The sequence below is a fragment of the Drosophila pseudoobscura genome, chromosome X (assembly GCF_009870125.1).
Source record: "Drosophila pseudoobscura strain MV-25-SWS-2005 chromosome X, UCI_Dpse_MV25, whole genome shotgun sequence".
NCBI classification, from domain to species: Eukaryota; Metazoa; Arthropoda; class Insecta; order Diptera; family Drosophilidae; genus Drosophila; species Drosophila pseudoobscura.
Genome location: NC_046683.1, coordinates 10826595 through 10845506, shown reverse-complemented (window position 1 = coordinate 10845506; position 18912 = coordinate 10826595). Strand labels below are relative to the sequence as shown.

General features: G+C 46.1%; 1 protein-coding gene across 5 annotated transcripts in view; it reads left to right on the top strand.

The window, feature by feature from the left end:
• The first annotated feature begins 17788 nt into the window (after positions 1 to 17788).
• The window catches only part of Dop2R (dopamine D2-like receptor), a 55323-nt gene continuing 54199 nt past the window's right edge, over positions 17789 to 18912 (top strand). For all 5 annotated transcript variants that reach the window (XM_015186339.2, XM_015186340.2, XM_015186341.2 and 2 more), the window contains exon 1: positions 17789 to 18635. The gene's annotated coding sequence lies outside the window, so the exon portion shown is untranslated. The remainder of the gene's footprint in view (positions 18636 to 18912) is intronic.

Genomic DNA, 18912 nt, shown 5'->3' with positions numbered 1-18912 from the left:
GACGAGACATCAGTTTGCTGGATTGTACAGGGTTTTGCATCAAGGGTGGTGCTGGGAGGTACTCGTATTAGGGTGCACAGGTGTGGAAGTAGGGAAGTGGGGTAGGGGATTGAAGGTAGGAACACTTGAGAAAAGGATGTGTACTCCATCCACGCACTGCACGTGCAAAAAAGAAACGCTTCAAGAATGTATGAGTAATAACCTTCAGTTTGCATGCAGGCAAACAGTGAACAGTGAAAGCTCCCTAGAGCAGACACTCACAGCCAGACTTGGACATTGTCCGCCTAACAGAGCTACATATTTAAGCGAGTTTGCTAGTTCTCCTCGGGGATCAAAGGCGCAGTTTTCCCACAAGCGAGCTGTCTACCAAGAGAGAGCTCCCCTCATGTGTAAGACAACACTGTACGAGTACTAGTTCGTCTCGGCGCAATCCCATATTCCAGTAAAACTAACTGACAACAGCTCAACAGAATGCAGACTGCAGACGGGTACGAGTATACGGCATCCACCCACTATTTCCTACAAAGAGAGCCAGAGACCCAGAGGCCCAGAGACCCCGAGAAATTGTTTTCACTAAGTCACTCATCATCGCGACCCGTGTTCCGACTCGTCCTCATCTCCAGCGTGGAACGATGCTGAAAGGCAGCACCGACACCAAACCCAGCGCTCTAGCCCCTGACAATGAGTAACGAGAGGGGTGGCAGAGGCAGAGGCAGAGGTGCTGCTGGCATGGGGAATGAGGCATGCGTCAGGTGCAAGTGTGTAGTGAAAGTTATTTTGTTTTGCTGCTGTCATTCGAAGCTTATAGGTGATGAGGCGTGTTATATGCATTTTATTTGCTCCCCTCCCAGCCGCTTCCCTCCTGGAACTCTGCCTGCACTGCTGTTCTCTCGCGTTCCATTTCATGCTACCCGTTAGGGTATTAAAAAAACCCCTCAGACATACTGGTATGTGTGTGTGTTTTGGAGTGTAGGAGGAGTCACTCTTCCTTTTCTTGCTGCGGTTGTGGCAGAACGATACGCTGAAAATTGCATTTTGAGGTTTCTGGGTGGGACTTTTCGGTCTGATGTGGTTTTGCCCTGGCTCTGCTCTGCTCTGCTCTATCGCGGGGTCTGTTCTGTTCTGGTTGGATCGGGTCAGGGTCGGGGTCGGGGTCGGGGTTGGGTCGGTGTCTGTGTCGGTGTCGGTTCTGGTGTGATATGGGTATGGATATGGAGCTGGTGGTGGAGCTGATGCCTTGCCTTGATGGCTTCTCCGCTCCTACGAGGTCGATGGGGCATGGCAAGAGCGTTGCATGGTGAGAATCATTCATTTGTTATTCCTGCCACATATCGCTAATGAGCTGGCACCAGCGGCATCCTTTTGTAGCTTTTGCCCCACCTGGCATCTTGGCATACGGCGCCCTCATCAATTAACAAGTCAGCCAACGGTACAGCTAATGTACATACATATAACGAATGCAGTCAAACGTTTGCCTCAAAAGTTAATGACAGTCAGAGAGAATGAGAAGCGTGGAGGGGGAGGACAGAGGTTGGAGATAAATCTTTCGAATTTTTCTATATGCGAAAGCCGGAGTCAATCAAAGGATATGCTACGGCTCTATGTAAAGACCATTCAAGTGGCTAGTGCCTGAAGCCGAAGCATCAGATACCTAAGAATTTCGAACGATCCCACGAAACAAAATTGTTTCCTTTAACCGCAATTCCGTCTAAACGATAATGAAGGGCTTAAAGCAGGAACAACGAAAGGGTTATATGAAGAATATATACATATGTATACCTATATTCAATGTCCTTGGAAGGCTGTTGTGTTCCCAACCGTCTAGTCAGAATCAGAGTACTCTTTGCAAGGGTATGCAAAGCCGGAAAACCATCCTCATGGCAACCCTAAGTGGCCCGGCCAAGGCCCAGTGCACACCATCTGTGGCCACCCAAGAATTGAAGTCGAATGTCCTTTGGCCAGGACTTGCCCCGGATACCCCCCAAATTGAGAGCCTATCCCATTTGATTTGCTTTCTTTTCGTCTCTTCTCTCTTTGTAATCGATAAATGATTTTGTTTAGTTTTGTACACTTATACACATTATGGTGCCTTTGCCGGTTGGCAAGGAGAGGGCAGGAGTCGTTGCTGGTATGTAAAATATCCTTGGGGCAACCAAAACGATAAAGCCGATGCCGATGCCCATGCCGAAGCCGAAGCGTTGATGCCACATGACATACCTAAAAGGATTTGGACCTAAGCAGCTTACCATGTAAACAGCGGACCAGCACACACACACGCATCACAGTACAGCGCAGCACATGCTCACAATGAAAATTATACATACTGCATACTTTGATATGGATTATAAACACAGACATACGTGAACACACATCTATGCACTGCGAGAAAGCCCGAGGAGGTTGAACAATCACAGAACCCTTAAAAATACGTAATTTATCCGTCGTTTATCGCCGTGCAGTGGCTTATGGCCAAAGTTATGCCAAGAAGAAGGCAGACCAACTCTGACTGCAGCTGTCGCCTCAGCAGATGATCCCAGCTTCCTGGCAGTAACACCTCGCCCCGCAACAGATTTGCATATGGGGAAAGTGGTTCTCACTTCACTGCACTGCACCTTTCTTTTCGTTACTTTGAGAGCCTCCTATTTCTCAAGTCTGGGGCATCTTTTGTCAAACATCTTGCCCCATAAATGGGCGCGCCTGCGCTGTAGCCGGCGGTGCCGCAAATATGCCAACTGCAAGAGAGTCCATCTGTCCCATATCCACCATTTTTGTGGCACTCTGTTGCCGGCACTCCATGTGCCCGGTGGCCCGGCTTCCTGCATGTAAATTAGACCCATATATTAGACTCCCCTCTGCCCCGATGGCCCCTCTGCCCGCTCACTTTTTGCTTGTTTCCTGAGTTTTTCCAGCTCTAGCTCTTGTTCTTGTTCCTCTTGATAGTTTTGCTTTTTAGCCGCCTCGCCTTGCTGCCTTGCTGCCTTCTGCTTCTGCTTCTGCTCCTGTTGCTGTTGCTGCTTTCTTGTCGTGTCTTGTCCTTGTCTTGTCTTTGGATTGTGCTTGTTATGTAAAACTTTATACTTTTCATAGTCTCTGGGTTTTTCTTCATCTTTTTCCAGCCCCTGCATCAGCAGGGGGCTGCAGCTGAACCACAGCCAGAGTATGAGCATGGGAATGAAAATGGAAATGGGTCTTGGGTCTGGTTCTGGCAATGAGCTGCTCGTGCCAGCTGTTTGTCAGTTGTTAACTCAACTGCTTTGCATCAAAATATCAATGCGTACTTCGGGCCATAGGCATAAATTACGGCCCGGGATTTGGCATCGAGAGAGGGGGCCAGCGAGACCAGTGGGACCAGCGGCACCAGGCCCTTCCCTGCGAATGGAAAAGTGGCCAAGGATTGCAGCTGCCTGATTGCCACTTACCCCGAGCAATCGTTCGGTCTGCTGCCTCAGCTCGTGTTTTATGTCTGGCCATATGAAACGGAACGGAATGCTATGGTATGGAATGGAATGTCCTGTCCCTGGAAATGATTGAATACCCTGGTGGATGGTGGACTGGACGGGGACAGTTTTATCTACTCTCAGCGGAAGGAGCTGGTTAAGAAGTCGTAAGTCCCGCAATGTTCACGAGGATGCTGCAGGAATAGTTGGGCTTCGGCTTTGGCTTCGGCTATGATTCGTCTAGTTAAGTAGGATAACTCTTGGTTAGTTTTGCTTTCCTGGAACTAGGTTTTCGCAGTTTCGAAGTTCTTCTCGCCAAGAGTACCCTTCGAAACACTTGCATTTAAATGGCAAGTACAGTGAAAATAATATGAATATGTATGTCTGTCTGGTCGTCTGCTTCGCTCAGAGTATCCCAATTATCGCATAATTTACGTTTATTTTTGGGGAGATGTGTGGAATCTTTAATTAAAAATTGAATAATAAACGGCGAATGAAGCTGCAATTGCCAATGAGAGCTGGCAGTGAGCACCCAGCATACATACATATCTGCTGGCATACAACGCCTCCTTCACACACACACAGAGAAGGAGGGTAATAGTGATAGTGACAGCGGGAGTGCAGTGGAGTAGAGTGGAGTGTAGATAATTGCATATTACGCATACGGCACGTTGTCTTCAGCCCGACAAACGATTCGTGCCCAAACCCGGCACAAATTGATGTATGTACATATATATATATATACGTATGCTCCCTTTATGCTGGATTAATGGAGGAAGTAGAAGTGCATGGAAATGAAAAAAATTATACAATTACCACCAATTTCTGTGCAAATAGTGCAAAATCAAATGCATTTCAGCTGCTTATATTGTGTGGCAGCTGAAGATGGAGCCACATTAATTGCCTCACACAGTTGCATTTGGCATTTCGTTTGTCTTTTTCGCATGAAGGATGCATTACAGTGACTCCATCTCATACGAGTGCGTCCCTCCCAGCATGGGAGTGTGTGATTAAGTGCATCGTGCACTTTGACTTGAAAATTGCCTGTCCGTCCTTCTGTTCCTCTTCATGGCTCCCGGCATGGAGTACATGCTCCTCTTCTGACTAATAGCTGGATAAACTGCATGCCACGCTTTCATAATGAACGATGCTCCACCATTGCTGTCTCTGTCTTCGTTCCCGTCTATATTTGTTTGCTTTCTCCGTCTCCTTTGCTGTGTGCTATTTACTGTTGCCTTGGCTTGCTTGTGCCCATTCTGTATCCGCTTGTTGTCTGTCTCCCTCTCCCTGTGACAGTCCTGTTCATTTGTCTGTTTCACACGACATTAAACGATCATAAGTGTAGCATATTTTTGGGATTTGAGCAGCGATGCTCAGGGTAAACAGGCAGACCTTTCAGCACATGCCCAAGTACAAACAGGATATTTACCGGCTGGCTGATCCAGCAGCTATCGACGGATGTATGGAAGCTATTACCCCCAAATATTATCCCTTACATTACGCTCTTATTCCTTATTATTAGATATGGATCAAGACGCTTTTTTTGATAAACGGCTATTTTAAAGTCAAAAATAAGGATTCAAGTTTGAGAGCGTGGGTTATTGCGTGGATAGATAACCCCAAGATTTCGTACACCCAGAGAAAAGTGGACAGTTTTGAATATAAATAATCTGAAATTAAATCTGAATAATTAAATGAAATATATTTCATTGTATATCTCAATTACAAATATAAAATAAATATTTATTTTAAAGTGTTTTATGTTTCGATTAAATTCAAAGGACTATTCAATAAATTTATATTTAAATCAAAATTAGATTTCACTATTTTTGTACCTTTCTTTTACTATGCCACTTTTCTCCCAGTGTACATGTAAGACCTTACGTTATATTCGTGATAGGCTTGTTCCTTGTGCACACAAAACTCACGTATCATCGTTTAGCGTTTCATCCGGTTACATGTTAAGTGATTCCTCAACTCCATCGAGTCACATCTCCTTAAAGTCCCATCATTTGCATATCATCACCTTACGGGACACAACATTCTTGCATAGCCTTAATACGTACTCGTACTTATGCATAGCATCACACGCCGTAGCATCACATCCCGTGATGCTACATCACGTGGCGACACCAAGTCCCCCAATCCCCCCGGTCCACCCAATGGAATGACAGATGAAAGTTTCAGCTGTCCTCGAGGCTCCACTCGCATCGCGGCCTCGCCTTGTATACAGAGCGAATGTGTTAACGCATTTGCCACGCCCATTCGCCCACATAAACCCTGACGTTCAATTGCTCGTTTGGCTAAAAGAATTCGTCGTGGCTGTTGCTGTTGCCTTTAACTTTTGTTCTTTTGTCGAGTCGCGGCTGGTGATAACGGACGATGCGACTGGAGCTCAGGGCTCTGGGCTCTGGGCACACGGAATACGGAACAGCAAACCGTGCACTGGATACGGGACACAAGACACGGGGCACAGAACAACGGTAACAGTGCACGGGGCACAGGGTAGAGGGTACAGGGTACAGGGCAAACGGCAGACGGCAGATATGTATGATGAAATACAAATTAAATTTCCATGGCACAAACACATACACGAAAAAATCAGATATGAAATGTAAAACGTAACGAGAGACTGAAGCGGGAGCTGGAGCTGTAGATGGAGCTGGTGCTGGAGCTGGAGCTCTGGATGGAGATGGATAGGGGGGCAGAGGCAGAAGCAGAACCGTCAGTCAGTTAAGGACTTCACACACATACACACACAAGGCTCACGGAGAGGGCTGCTCCGGTCTGGTCTGTTACTTCATCAGCGGAGCGTTTCCCTTTTCGCTTTTCTTGTTATGCTCCTCTGCCTCTGCCACTGCCTCTGCGAACTCAAAATTCGAAGCGCGCCGCAATTGAAGACAGAATTTAAATGGGATTCCCCCCACCCATCAGCACTTGCCGCATAGCCGCAGTGGCAGTGGCAGTGGCAGCTCCCCTTATTTCATGCCGTTCCTCCCTCGCTCACTATCGTCGTGTAAATGCGTAAAAAGGCGTATAATTTGCATGAGATTTGATTTCACACCGACACTGAAGACAGGCGAAAGCCAAAACTTTTGATCCGACTGGCGGTAAAGGGTAAAGGAAATAAAAAGCAATGAAAGCCTTTGAGGAGAGGTAGCTGGGAGATTTATGTGGATACCAAGAGGGGAGATGTGATGGTGATGTGTAGCCGAGGTTCCACGAAGCCCTATTCAAAGCGTTTATTGTTTAACCTGTTTAACCGTTTCAGATTATCATTGAGTGCACAGCAAACTCTTAGACTTGAATCTTCTGGAGCCATTTGACACTCAAAGGCTACCAAATGGAACGATATAACGGGCACTGGGTACTAGAACCTATAGCAAAGGATTATATTCAAAGCCTAGATATTGTCGGTAGGAATCATTTGCGAAAATGCATCGGCTATTGAGTGGACATTCAATTTGATGTCTAAAGGCAATCCATAGCTACAAAAGACTTAGAAATGCATTAAAAATAAACACCTTTAACCATTAACTCAATCGTGAAATCGTGAATCGGTTACCCTTCCTCATAACAAAACCTTGCGGATTTTCTATTGCTATTTTAAGGATTTTTGAAGACATGCATTCTATCTGATGGCCAATGGTTATCTTGGCTATTGTCCCACATGTATGGTATTGTATATCTTTCGCCTAAACCCGCCCACAACTGGGAGGGCGTGCCTGGCTTTCAGCAGAGCATAAATGCTTGTAATTGACAGATTCAGATACAGATACAAATATTTGCGGCAGTGGAAAAACGAATATGAGTACATATAAAAACAATAACAGAGAAATTGAGTAAAAGGCAGGAGGTTCAGGAAGTGGCGGCAGCAAAAAACCGAAACCAAAACCGAAACCGAAACCAAAGGAAACAAAAACAAAAGTGAATACCAAAATACGTATATGTACGTACAACAATAAATATTAATAAATTTCACATGATCATAAAAATAAATTTGTGAATCCAACACGCACTCACACACGCAACACACACACACACACTAGGACGGACTCACCCACACTCTGTCAATGAGTGCACACGAACACACACAAGGACACACTCACACATATTACATTATATGGCTTAGCCATAACAAGGCAATCACATTATTAGGCACCGAACGCATACACACAGACACACACATCGTTTGCCCATGTGCCTCCCTAAGAGGGTGGGGCTGTCTGTCAGGTGCTGGATACTCCTCTTCTTCCGGTTTCTCTTTTTGTTTAGAGGGTGTTAGAGGTTCTCTATACACACACCCATGAGCACGCATCGTTGTAACGGTAATATAAACATATGCAATAAGGTTATCTTATTACCCTGCAAGAGATGATAAAGAAGTGGATGGGGTATGTGGGATGGGGTATGTGGGATGTGGCAGAAACACCAAATGACAGCACACACGCACAGCAAAATCGAAGCAAATAATTTCACACCCCATCTCTCAACAGGCCCACCAGAGCCAGAGCACGAGCAAGAGCCAGAGCCAGACCACTTCTCATAACCCAAGCCATAATGCTCAGGCCCGTGGGGCCTGCCATTCCATCCCCCCCTGCCACAACCCAGCGCATCATCTTCAGGCCTAATGTGTCGAGGGACAGGGCGAAGGCTGGGAGTTTCTTGGCAAATAAGAATCAATATGCTTTAGGAGAGAGGCAATACCTCACCTCGAAGATCTACTCGTATTCAGAACAAATCCGAATAGACACCCGAAATCAAATCAAGATCTTTAAAAACCAATCAAAGCGGTAACATTTTTTAGTCCAGAATATATTTTTTTTAACATTTATATTGAGAGGCACTCCACCAACATCTTTGGGACTGATGTTTAGAGGAAATAAAGAGCAAAACGAATATTTATATCCAATATTTTATATTAGGGGACAAGATTAAAGCGAAGAACTGGGCAAATATTTAGTTAGAAACTTTTAACCCAAGAATATACGAGTATTTGGTATATTACGGAATAGCAAGATGATCATTTTGCTTCACTCCCACTTCCATTCTCGCTTTGCCAGCATGGCCCATAAAGCATCCCTCCAAAACCCTCTTCGAGTATCGCCACTTCATTGTGTCCTGTTAAGTGTCTCTGATTGTGACAAGCCTGTGTCCCCGCCATGTCCTAGATGAGTCCTTCCGCTTTAATGGCTGGACCCCTTTTTTTTTTGGTTTTTTTTTTTTTTTGCTGGAAGTACCGTGAAGACTACCGTCAACATAGTTAATCCCACCTTTCGTGTGTTTGGGGGCCGGCGCCTGAACGCCCCACCATCGACGAAAAACAAATTGAAAGAGCTGTGGGTGCAACGGCAGCAGGCAAAAAGCAAACCCCAAATACGAGCACGAGGACGAGGGAAAAACAGGAAAACAAAATATATTTGGAAAAAATGAAGTAGGAGGAGGGAAAATGAAGGGAATGCTCTGCGACCAAAAAATGGACCAAAATCGATAAGAATGTAATTTGCCATAATTCACAGAAATTTGCTCGGCATATTGGCTTCCTCTTCTCTTCTCTGACGTTTTTTTTTTCTCCCCCATAGCCATTTGCCTGTATTTATGAGTGAGTGTGTGTGCGTGAGTGAGCATAGGTGTGTGTGGTTGGGGGTTTATATATCTGTGAATCTGTGTGCCTTCTGGAGGAGGGAGAAAAATCCTTAAGAGAAGAAGATGAAAATTATTAATGGCAAGGCTGTTGGCATTAAAATTACACCTTCTGCTAAAAGGAAAATCCCAAATACAAACACAAGTTCGCACACACGCACACTCGTACGTACACATACGCACGGACACTGATGTCAATCTGTCCCAATGCCACGCCCCATACCTACACTTGGCCGCCCTCCGCCGCCCCTCTTATATGCATTAAAATGACATTCATATTACTTATTTATGCATGGGAAATTAATTTTGATATGTTGATTTCTCGCATGAGCAAATCCAACATGCCACACGGACACGGACACGAACACCCACACGGCCACGGACACAGACTGCAGTCGATATACATATACGTACACATACACTCGCATATGTATGCACCTCCATATAAACTATTTGTCTCTCTATATACTCATATGTGCACACGTAAATATTTACTATGGGTCTGATGTACATAGGAATCTGATTGAACCATCACCGAGTATTCCATTAAAGCGAGGAATTGCTTGTATCAGCTTCGACTCTTGACTGATCACTAAAGTGTCCTTTCCCTTCTATGAATGTATATGTATTAGATATTGAATACCATTGAGAAAGGGTAAATAACGGGTTTAACGAGGATTGTTTGGTGCCTTGGGCCTTTACTCCTAAATGGGTCCCGCAAAGGGCAAAGGGCAAAGGGCAGCTATACTCATTTTTTGGCTATAGTTTCCATTCTTAAACCTAGTCTCAAGTCAGACGCCAGGTCTTTTCCATTAACTATAATCATATCCTTCGGCTACTGATTTTTGTTTTACAATCCCCGACCCAGTCGCAACCTCAGTCTCATTCTCATTCCCTTTTCGTATTATCATCTTCGATTTGGTTTTTGGTTATGCCTTTGGGCCATTTTAATCACTGAATTTGTCATTAGTTATGCACGAAAAACGCGCTTGGCTTGATGGTCCTGAAAGGGATGGATGGGGTGGGGGGGTTTGCTAGAAGGATTATGCAAAATGAAGGAGAAATCTGGAGCTGAGGCTGAAGCTGAAGAATCCAGAGGGGGAGTGGGAGGTGGGAGTTGGGAGTTGGGGATGGTAATGGGGACTCCAACTTTGCTCTTTGTCTCTGGGAGTTTCTAGTTGGCTTCCGTTGCGCTAACTCATTGTGCGCACTTCCTGTCATCCGGCCCTGGTCCAATCGTAACGCATTACGTTGTAACTCATTCCCTGCCCATCCCTATCCCTATCCCCAACCCCATCCCTAGGCTGGGCGTCCCGCTGGGATCTAATTGTTTTTAATCACTTTCCAGTTGCCCAAGCTCGTCCACAAAATGGCTCTGGGCGCACTCAGATTGGCCAAATAATGATGATACGTATAGCATAATAATTATCATCATCGCTGCCATTCCCGAGACAAGCCCCAACTGAGGTCTGAACTGAACTGAACAGGATCCAGGGTCTGGGGTCTGACACTGGCACTCCTCATTAAATAAGCCATTGTGACTGCCTGGCTGTCCTTTGGCCCAGTGCAGAGGCTCCGATGCAGATCATCGATGCTTTCATTAACTCCAGTGGAGCATGAAACCCCCAACAGAGAGGAGACTGCACTGCCAGGGAGTCAGTCAGTCAGTCAGTCCGTCAGTCAAAACAGTCGCCTGGCCTGCCAAATTCAGTGTGAAGAATTTTATTATGAGGCCATATCTCCGAGTTTGCACTGTGCTGAAGTGCATTCTGGTTTTCACTTTTCATTATGGAAGCAACGAGCCAGTCTGCCAGCAACAGAACTATGAGCTGTGCTAAAGTTTTCTTGGTTGAGTTCAGTATTTCGTGTTTATTTTTGCATAATTCCAAGTGGTTCTCGTTCACGTTGTTGTCCTCGTGCCGCTGCCACTCGTTCTGGGGCAATTAAGCGATAAGCTAGCTGAATCCACAGCACTTCTCAGCGCCTCAGCTCAGCTCAGTCGCACAAAAATTTGCAATGGAAAAGACACAACATTTTCATGTTGTTGGCCTCGACGAAACCAGAACAAGAAAGTAACACTGAAATGCGCTGCCGAAGCACAAGATACCCTTGCAGATCCATTCCGTTCTCAAGGCAGGTATATATATATTCTTCCTTTGGCTCGTATCCTCCTAAACTCGTCTGTTAAGCAATCCCATTACTAATGGCATTTAAGTGAACATATGTTGAGCTGCAATTTCTTATATCTGTATTCTGCTTGCAGCTTGCAGGAAGGACCTGTGCAATGCTTTCACCTAAACTTAGGAGCACAGTTCTGAATAAAATCGTAATACCCTCTGCTAGGGTACGACTATAATGAAGCCATGCTGTGGAGTAGGAGGAGGTGGTGGGGGATTGGAAGATTGCAAGATGAAGATAACCACTTGGAAACTCATTTGTTGAGAATTATAATTAGACAATTATTTGGTTTTTAATTTGTGGCTGTGGCTGTTAGTGGTATTGCGATTAGTATTAGTGTTATTGCTGCGATTATGGGAGAGCGAGCGAAAGTGGCTTAATTGGGAAACAGTTTTGCAATTGAAGCAATTCAAATTACCCATACGCCATGTGGTACGGAATACCTGTTTATAATTAGCTGTCTATAGATTGTATCCTTTTCACATCCATTTACTGATTCGTTAAAAGAAATAGTATCAGTATATGGGGGGGAGAAGCTGCTGTCCAGGTCTGGGGTTAGTCTGGTGCCTTGATGAAGTGTTTGCTTGCGGTGTAGCAGCCATATCCACATCTCCTCCCAGGTTCATTCATTTTGTGCGGTTTTTCAGGACCGAAGCGAAGTTTATGCTCACAGGGCCGTACAGGAACCACACCCAGCTAGCCTTCAACCGATCCCTCGCTGTTAACCGCGAACAAAATGTGGCCAGGACATTAGAACAGATGTTGCCCCGGCCAGAAGCTTTTTCAGGACATCTGTGTGAAGGTGTGCAAGAGTATGTAAGGGTGTGGGTGTGGATGCCTGTGTGGGTGTGTGTGCACACACTTCAACTCATTAGCGCGTAAAGAATCTTATCGCTTCAAAATGAATTAATTTTCATCCAATTTGGCGTTGTCACACACACAAGTAGAAAGCGGCCAACACCGAGACGGAGGCAGAAAGACGCAGAGAGAGGCAGAGACAGAGACGGCGGCGGCGACGGCTACAGTGAGTGGATCCAGGACTGAGATTGACACTGAGTCGGAGGCTGGAACTGTGCCACATTGTCGTCTTTCGGCTCATTATGCACCTGCCTCTGTCTCTGTCTCTGCCTTTGGGTCTCTGTTCTGGCTCTGTCTCTGCACAAGGGCTTGTTGTACGCGCCTCCTGTCTTTCTTTACTCTTTATTATTTTTTTTATTCTCATTTTCATTTTCATTTTATTTCGCTTTGTTTAATTTCTGTGCGTTTTTTTCCTTATTTTTGCCATGGCTGATTTTAAATTTCGCCATGCCGTGCGCTTCCAACTACTGTCTCTGCTGGGTTCTGTCCCCTGGACCGCCTTCCCAACACCCCATGTGAACCGTTTGTGTGTCGGCTGCTTCCCTGCGAGTATCTGTGTGTGTGCCTGTCTTTATCTTTGTGTGTGTGCGCGTGTGTGTGTGTCTGTGCGAGTGTGTATGTATTTAAATCCGATTTGAATAATTACAAATTTCAATTGTATGAAAACCAACGGCAGCAGCCACGACACCGCCGCCGCCCCTTGGTAGCCAGCAATATGACGCCATATGGAAATGGCGGCATCACTGCCGGTCCACGGGCCACACAGGGGCGTAGAGAGTAAAAGGGGAGGGGCTCAGGTGAAGCGTAGCAGGGTGGGGCAGAAGAATATTTACCGTATTACCGTACGGCAACCATGGCAGCCCGTCACACAGAGCGAAAGATTAGGCAATGCTTACGGTGCCGAAAAACGGGTGGTGGGTGGAAAATAGGGAAAAAGTTGGTAACGCAGAATATCCAATAAATTTAAACAATATGAATTTTATAGAGATCCAAACTACAGACCAGTGGCAGTTAAAGAATTGATACAGAATGTTAGAATTCTCTCTACTAAAGAGGTAAGAATTCGGAAGATATGTTTTCTTGACAGCCCAATGCGAAGCATCCAACCATTAGCAGATTTTCACTCATTGAAGATATGATATTCTACCCAACAGCTTTGCTATATGGTCTATGGTCTTTGGTCTATGGAGTACAATTTTCTCTCAGTGTAGCAGTTGTCGTCGAAGTCGCAGTCGCTGCCTTTCACAGTCGCTGGCTACGGGAACGGCGATGAAAACAATAACAGCAACGACAAGGGCTTCTGTTTCTGCCGAGTTAAAGATAAGATTATTACCCCTCATGCATACACCCCTACACACACACACACACATACAGAAATGGCAGCGCAGCGCTTTGCCTGCTTGGGATTTATTTTTGGTATTTCTCCATTCCTTCCTCGCGCCTCCATCTTTCAAGGGTTCCACGATCCCATTCTGGTTTTTTGCGGGTGTGCTCATCCCAGAACAGCGCAGGGTTTTGCGGTTGACTATTCAGTCGTTGCTCTGTTGCGCCTTCTGCTCTCTTTTTGGTGCAGTACCTCGGAACATCGACCGTTCGGGGTTGGGTGGGATTAGCACTTGATGAGGGCTACGATCAGATGTATTTATATTGCCATGTTCCCGAAAGCGATATCCGTGAGAATCGGCTGTTAATGACTGAAACGGAGAGGATTTCATTTCCTATTGCCTTCGTAACTTCGCAAATCAAAGGAATCGATTTTGGATAGATGCAATTATGATGTTATTGACTTGAGCACTTATAAACAACAAGAAGGATCGGTAGATCAGTAGCTGAGTTCTTCTTTTAGATGATTTCCCATTACGATACCTCTGATTTCTCAGTTGATCCTTTACATATGATTTATGAGGACAATGATTAAGTAAATATTCAATTTAATTTACCCTAGATCTTTCCTTTTTTCATCTCTTCTATGGCCCCCATTGGAGCATCAATTAGTGGCTGCCTCCCCACTCTTAAATGATATATTACCAGCACCACGTTCCACGCTCCACTCCATGGCCATCTCCACTCGAGGCACTTATCAGCACTTGGCCATCTGTTGTAGTCCGTCCACCTTGGGAACTCAGACTTCGAGGGGCTTCGAGGGGCTTCGGGGGAGGTGGGATTGGGGCGTGGTGTTTGTGTGTGTGTATGTGTGTGGAGTTCTTGGACAATCTACTGTTAAATTACTTTAACTCGATTCATTTTGCAATTGGGTTTTTTCCTTTTCTTTGGTATTTCTTTTTGGTTTTCGGTGTTTAGTTTTTTAGTCTTTTTTCTGGTCTGCTTTTTGTTCACTTGTTTGTGGGTAGAACACACACACACACACACACACACATACATGCTATTTAAGCCTGGCAGCGACAGGCAGAGATACCTGAACGGACTTTTTCTTTCTCGTCCTCCCCTCTCTCTTCTTCTTTCGCCTTTCATTCTGGTTTCTCTTTTTTCCCCATGTACCAATACGATACGTGTGCGGGTGTGTGTGTGTTGGTCGCTGGCTATGAAACAGATAAATTGCAAAAGTTTTCCCAAAATATTTTCACAAGACGACGGCAAGCCCTAGGCGTTTGGGGCTGTGGTGCTGCTGCCTGGGGGTAGGTGTAGGGCGCAGGGTGCAGGGTAGGTGGCACACAAAAATCTGCAATAAAATTTTACCAATAAACTTTAGACGCACACATGGTTGGTTGGGGGATCGGCGGGTCGTGGTGCCCCGAAACAGATGCGGATACGAGTATAGGTGGCGGCTGTGGAATGCGGATGTGGATGCGGATGCGGATGCGGACAGGTGGAACTTTTTGTGAACTATACTAAATTATTGTAGTTGCTGAAAAAGTTTTCCCAGGCCCTATGTCCCTGTACCCCTTTAGCTCTCTCCCTCTCCCTCTCCGTCCATTTCTCTCTGTGGGTGATACACGCAAAAAATTCTCTAGCACACACTCTCAGACGGCGGGGGAACGGGAGCGGACAGGGTGCCACCACATGAATGGTGGTGGCAGGAAGGAGATGTGAGCACCTTTTGACATGCCCCCGGGGTCTGGACGAGTGGGTGTGTAGGGGTGTAGGGGTGGATAGATAACACACATATGCGAGGTTGCTGGGCTATAAAATGCGGTGAACTAATGCCCAACCTCCACCCTACACCCCCACCCCGTTCCCGGCCCCCTATTAACTTTGACTGCCACCAGTTGAGGGGCTCAACAGGAGGGTGGCCGGCGGCAAGGGGTGGCAGTTGTGTGCAACATTTCGTTGCACTCGAAAATGTGAATCTGCCGAGTGTCCATGTGACAAATGTGCCCAACTTCTCTGACTGGCAGTTCTCCCGCTTTGTAGATTTTTCGGGTGTTTGTTATTTGTTATTTCGGCGACCCTTCGACCCTTCCTCTTTTTCTCGGTTTGGTGGTGGGTCACCAGATTGTGGGTCAACTCTGCGCTCAAGGTCGGCAGAGCAGGGGTAGGGCTATTGAAACTTTGCATTCCCAGCGGCATAGCTCTCATCAGGCAGTGCGATACAGAGGGGGGGAAAGAGGAGCCACCAAATGAATCCCGGAAAGTGTGTGTCCGTCCTGGCCAGGAGGGAGAGCTTGTCCAGTTCCCCCGAGCGGGCTTGGACTTAATTTATTGATGTGGGACCCGATCCTGACCCGGCGTGAAAGTCCTTTTTATAGAGTTTTTCTCTGATTTGCACTTCCACCAGCCTGATCCTCTTCTCTGTACCGGATCTAGCATGGATCGTCTCCTCTACCAGCATCTGTTTTAGATTCTGATCAACTTTCGATTTAGCATCTATTTATCGAGATGCTCTTCGAACTCTTTCCTAAGCTACGGTTCAAGTTGCTATTCTATATTTCTTTCCAGCTTCAGGTCGGCTTTGAGTATTCACAGCTCCTCTTCCAATCCCAATCCCTGCACCCACTCCATACTCTCCTCAAGCGATTGCTACAAATGTTATCCCTCCAGCTATATTGATGTTCCAAGTGCTCTGTGGCGCCGCCACTAATTGCTGCTCAGATTTCCCGCTCTCTATTGCCGCCTCCTTTAATGAGGCTCGATTCTGGCTGCGATTTTCATTGTACGAACACGAGTACGAGTACGGGTATGTTTGCATTTCGTCTCGCCCTATCAGCCCTATCAGCGGCAACTAATAAGAATGTCATTCATTAAATTTATGTCTGGGTATCTTGAAAAGGGACACGAACACGAAAGTAAGATTCAGACTGGAACCACATACCATAACGATGGCAGGGGCCGGAGCCGGAGCCGGGGCAGGAGCAGCAGCGGCAGTTGACGAAGGTGAAGGGTAGGACTGAGGTTTTAACGGAGCTGAATAAGAAAACTTTCTTTTGTTGGCACCCAGGGCACGTACGCTTGTGGATACAATATGTCATAGTGCCATACTGAGCAGGATGAGCCGGGAGAGAAAGAGAGAACGAGAGAAAGAGCGGCAAAGGGGCAGGGAAGCCCACTTGGAGCAGCATGTGTCGCGATTCCATTCGAACGGCACTGGCACTGGCACTGGCACTGTCCATGGCCATAGCCAGGGCCAAAGACATCGTTGACAGCACTTACGATCCCAAGTGGGTCGCATAAATATGCCTGGGCGCCATCCCAATCTCCATCCCAATCTTCATTCACATCCCCACTCACATTGTCGTCCTGTGTTCTGTGCTCTGTGTAGTCTACTGTACTTTGGGACTCCCCCAGCACCTGGACCATGCAAATCCGAGGCATTAGTGGAGGAGTGGGTAGATCCTCGAGATCATCGACTGTTGATGGAAGCGGCTGCTTATCGTCTTTCACCTCCAGTTTAATCTCATCGCGAGCTGTGCTCATATCCTTATATCCTTGGACAGCTACTTACATCACGATGTGGCCGAAAGTGTCGATAAAACTTTCGCTAAGTCTCCACTTTGGGTGTCCTTGTCCCTGTCTGTGCTTCCACTGTCTCTTTGTCCCCTGGTCCCTCTGTGGCTCTGTGCTTCTGTGGCTTTGATGTCCTTGCACCACTGGCCAGCTGACGAATTTGGCGCGGGCGTCACATTAACGCGGCTAATGGTGAAAGTTTTATGCCTGGCTTCAGCTCCGTAATGTGCAACACTTGAGCAACAGCAACAGCAACAGCATCGTCGGGGCATGGCATGGCTTAAATGCGGAATTTAACTTTTCTTGCTGTTATAAAAGTGTAATACTCGTACACACATACATCCACCCACACACACACAAGCGCACACCGACAGAAACACCGACACCGTCTCTTGAATCCGTTTCGAGCTAAGAGAGCATGGTGAGCTGGCTTAAGAGAGTCGCTGTGGATGCTGGCTGCCGGTAGCATGCCAGAACAAGGACCAGCACTAGCACCAGCATCAGCATCAGACCAGACCAAGACCAGGGTCCCAGGACCCAGCGCCCGAGTGTCTGGCAGGACCCGCTGCCATTAGCCGTGTCGTCTCCAAAGAGTAAACTTCGAAAGCCTTTCGAATGCCCAAGAACTCCTACTCGTCCTCGCCCTCGTCCTCGTCATTGTAGTCGTTGTCGTTGTCGTCGTTTGCGGTTCGTGCGGCTTCGCACTGGTCCCGACTCATGGACTCGTCCTCGGTTCTGGCCTGGCTATCGGCTGCTGTCGGCTCTGCCAGCTCTGCCGTGGCTCGACAGTTGGTTATGAAATCTGAACGTGTTCGCACGTGCCGCACGGATCTCGCAGCAGCTTCAACAGCCATCCACTCAGTTCAATTCAATTCAACTCAACTCCGCTCCACTCAATGCAACTCCACTCGAACTAAATCGAAATAAATCACCCCAGACTCTGGTTGAACAAACAAATATCTAAAAAAATCTAAAAAAAATCCAAAAAAAAAAAACCATTCAAAATATATACAAAAAAACCCACAAAAAAAGAACCAAAACAAAAAAAAAAAAAACAAACAAAAAAATTGCGAAAAATACATCAGAGAATTGGAAAACATTTCGTGCTAGAAATTTGTGTTTAGAAAATTTGTGTTTTCTTGAGTTCGCGCCTCTCGCAGTCTCCCTTCCTCTCTCTCTATCTCTGTCACTCTGTCACTCGTCTCTATCGCTGTCTATAGTGCCATCTCTATCTCATTAATGGTAACCAACTCAATCAACAAGCTGCAAAAATAAAGTTAACAAATAGGACAAAAAACAAAAACAAACAAAACAAAAGATAGCAATAAATAGCATAGGATCATAGTTCAAGTTCTTTTATCAAGCAAATCCGTCGGCCAAAAACATTTTCTTTGATTTTTTTTACAACTTTTTTTTGCGTTGTCAATAGACAAAATAAGTAAGTGTTTTGCGTGTTTGTGTGTGTGTAAAAAAAAAAAAAAACAAAAACAAACGAAAGGCCGACAGGAGAATCGGTAGTGAAACTGCATGGAATTGATGGCCAGAGAACCAGAGGAGAGAAGAATCGAGCACACTCTGCTCCGATCAGAGTTTGAGTAATAATCCCAAAGCCCGCATGTAAGTATTGTTGAAGATTTTTCCCATACTGAAAAGCCGATGATAAAACAATGCCCAGCGAATGGGGGATGGCAGCTGACATGATGAGAGCCTTAATTATTTGCCAATTGCCGATTTGATGGCAACGAATTAAATGATCCCATCCCTCGTCCCATTATGACTGTCCGACAAGCAAACAGCCGACAAATCGAAGCAATCGAAGTACTCGAAGTTATAGGCACAGGATGCCAAATCAAACAGAAAAAACGTCAGTTTCAGATATCCCGAACCGAAAGGC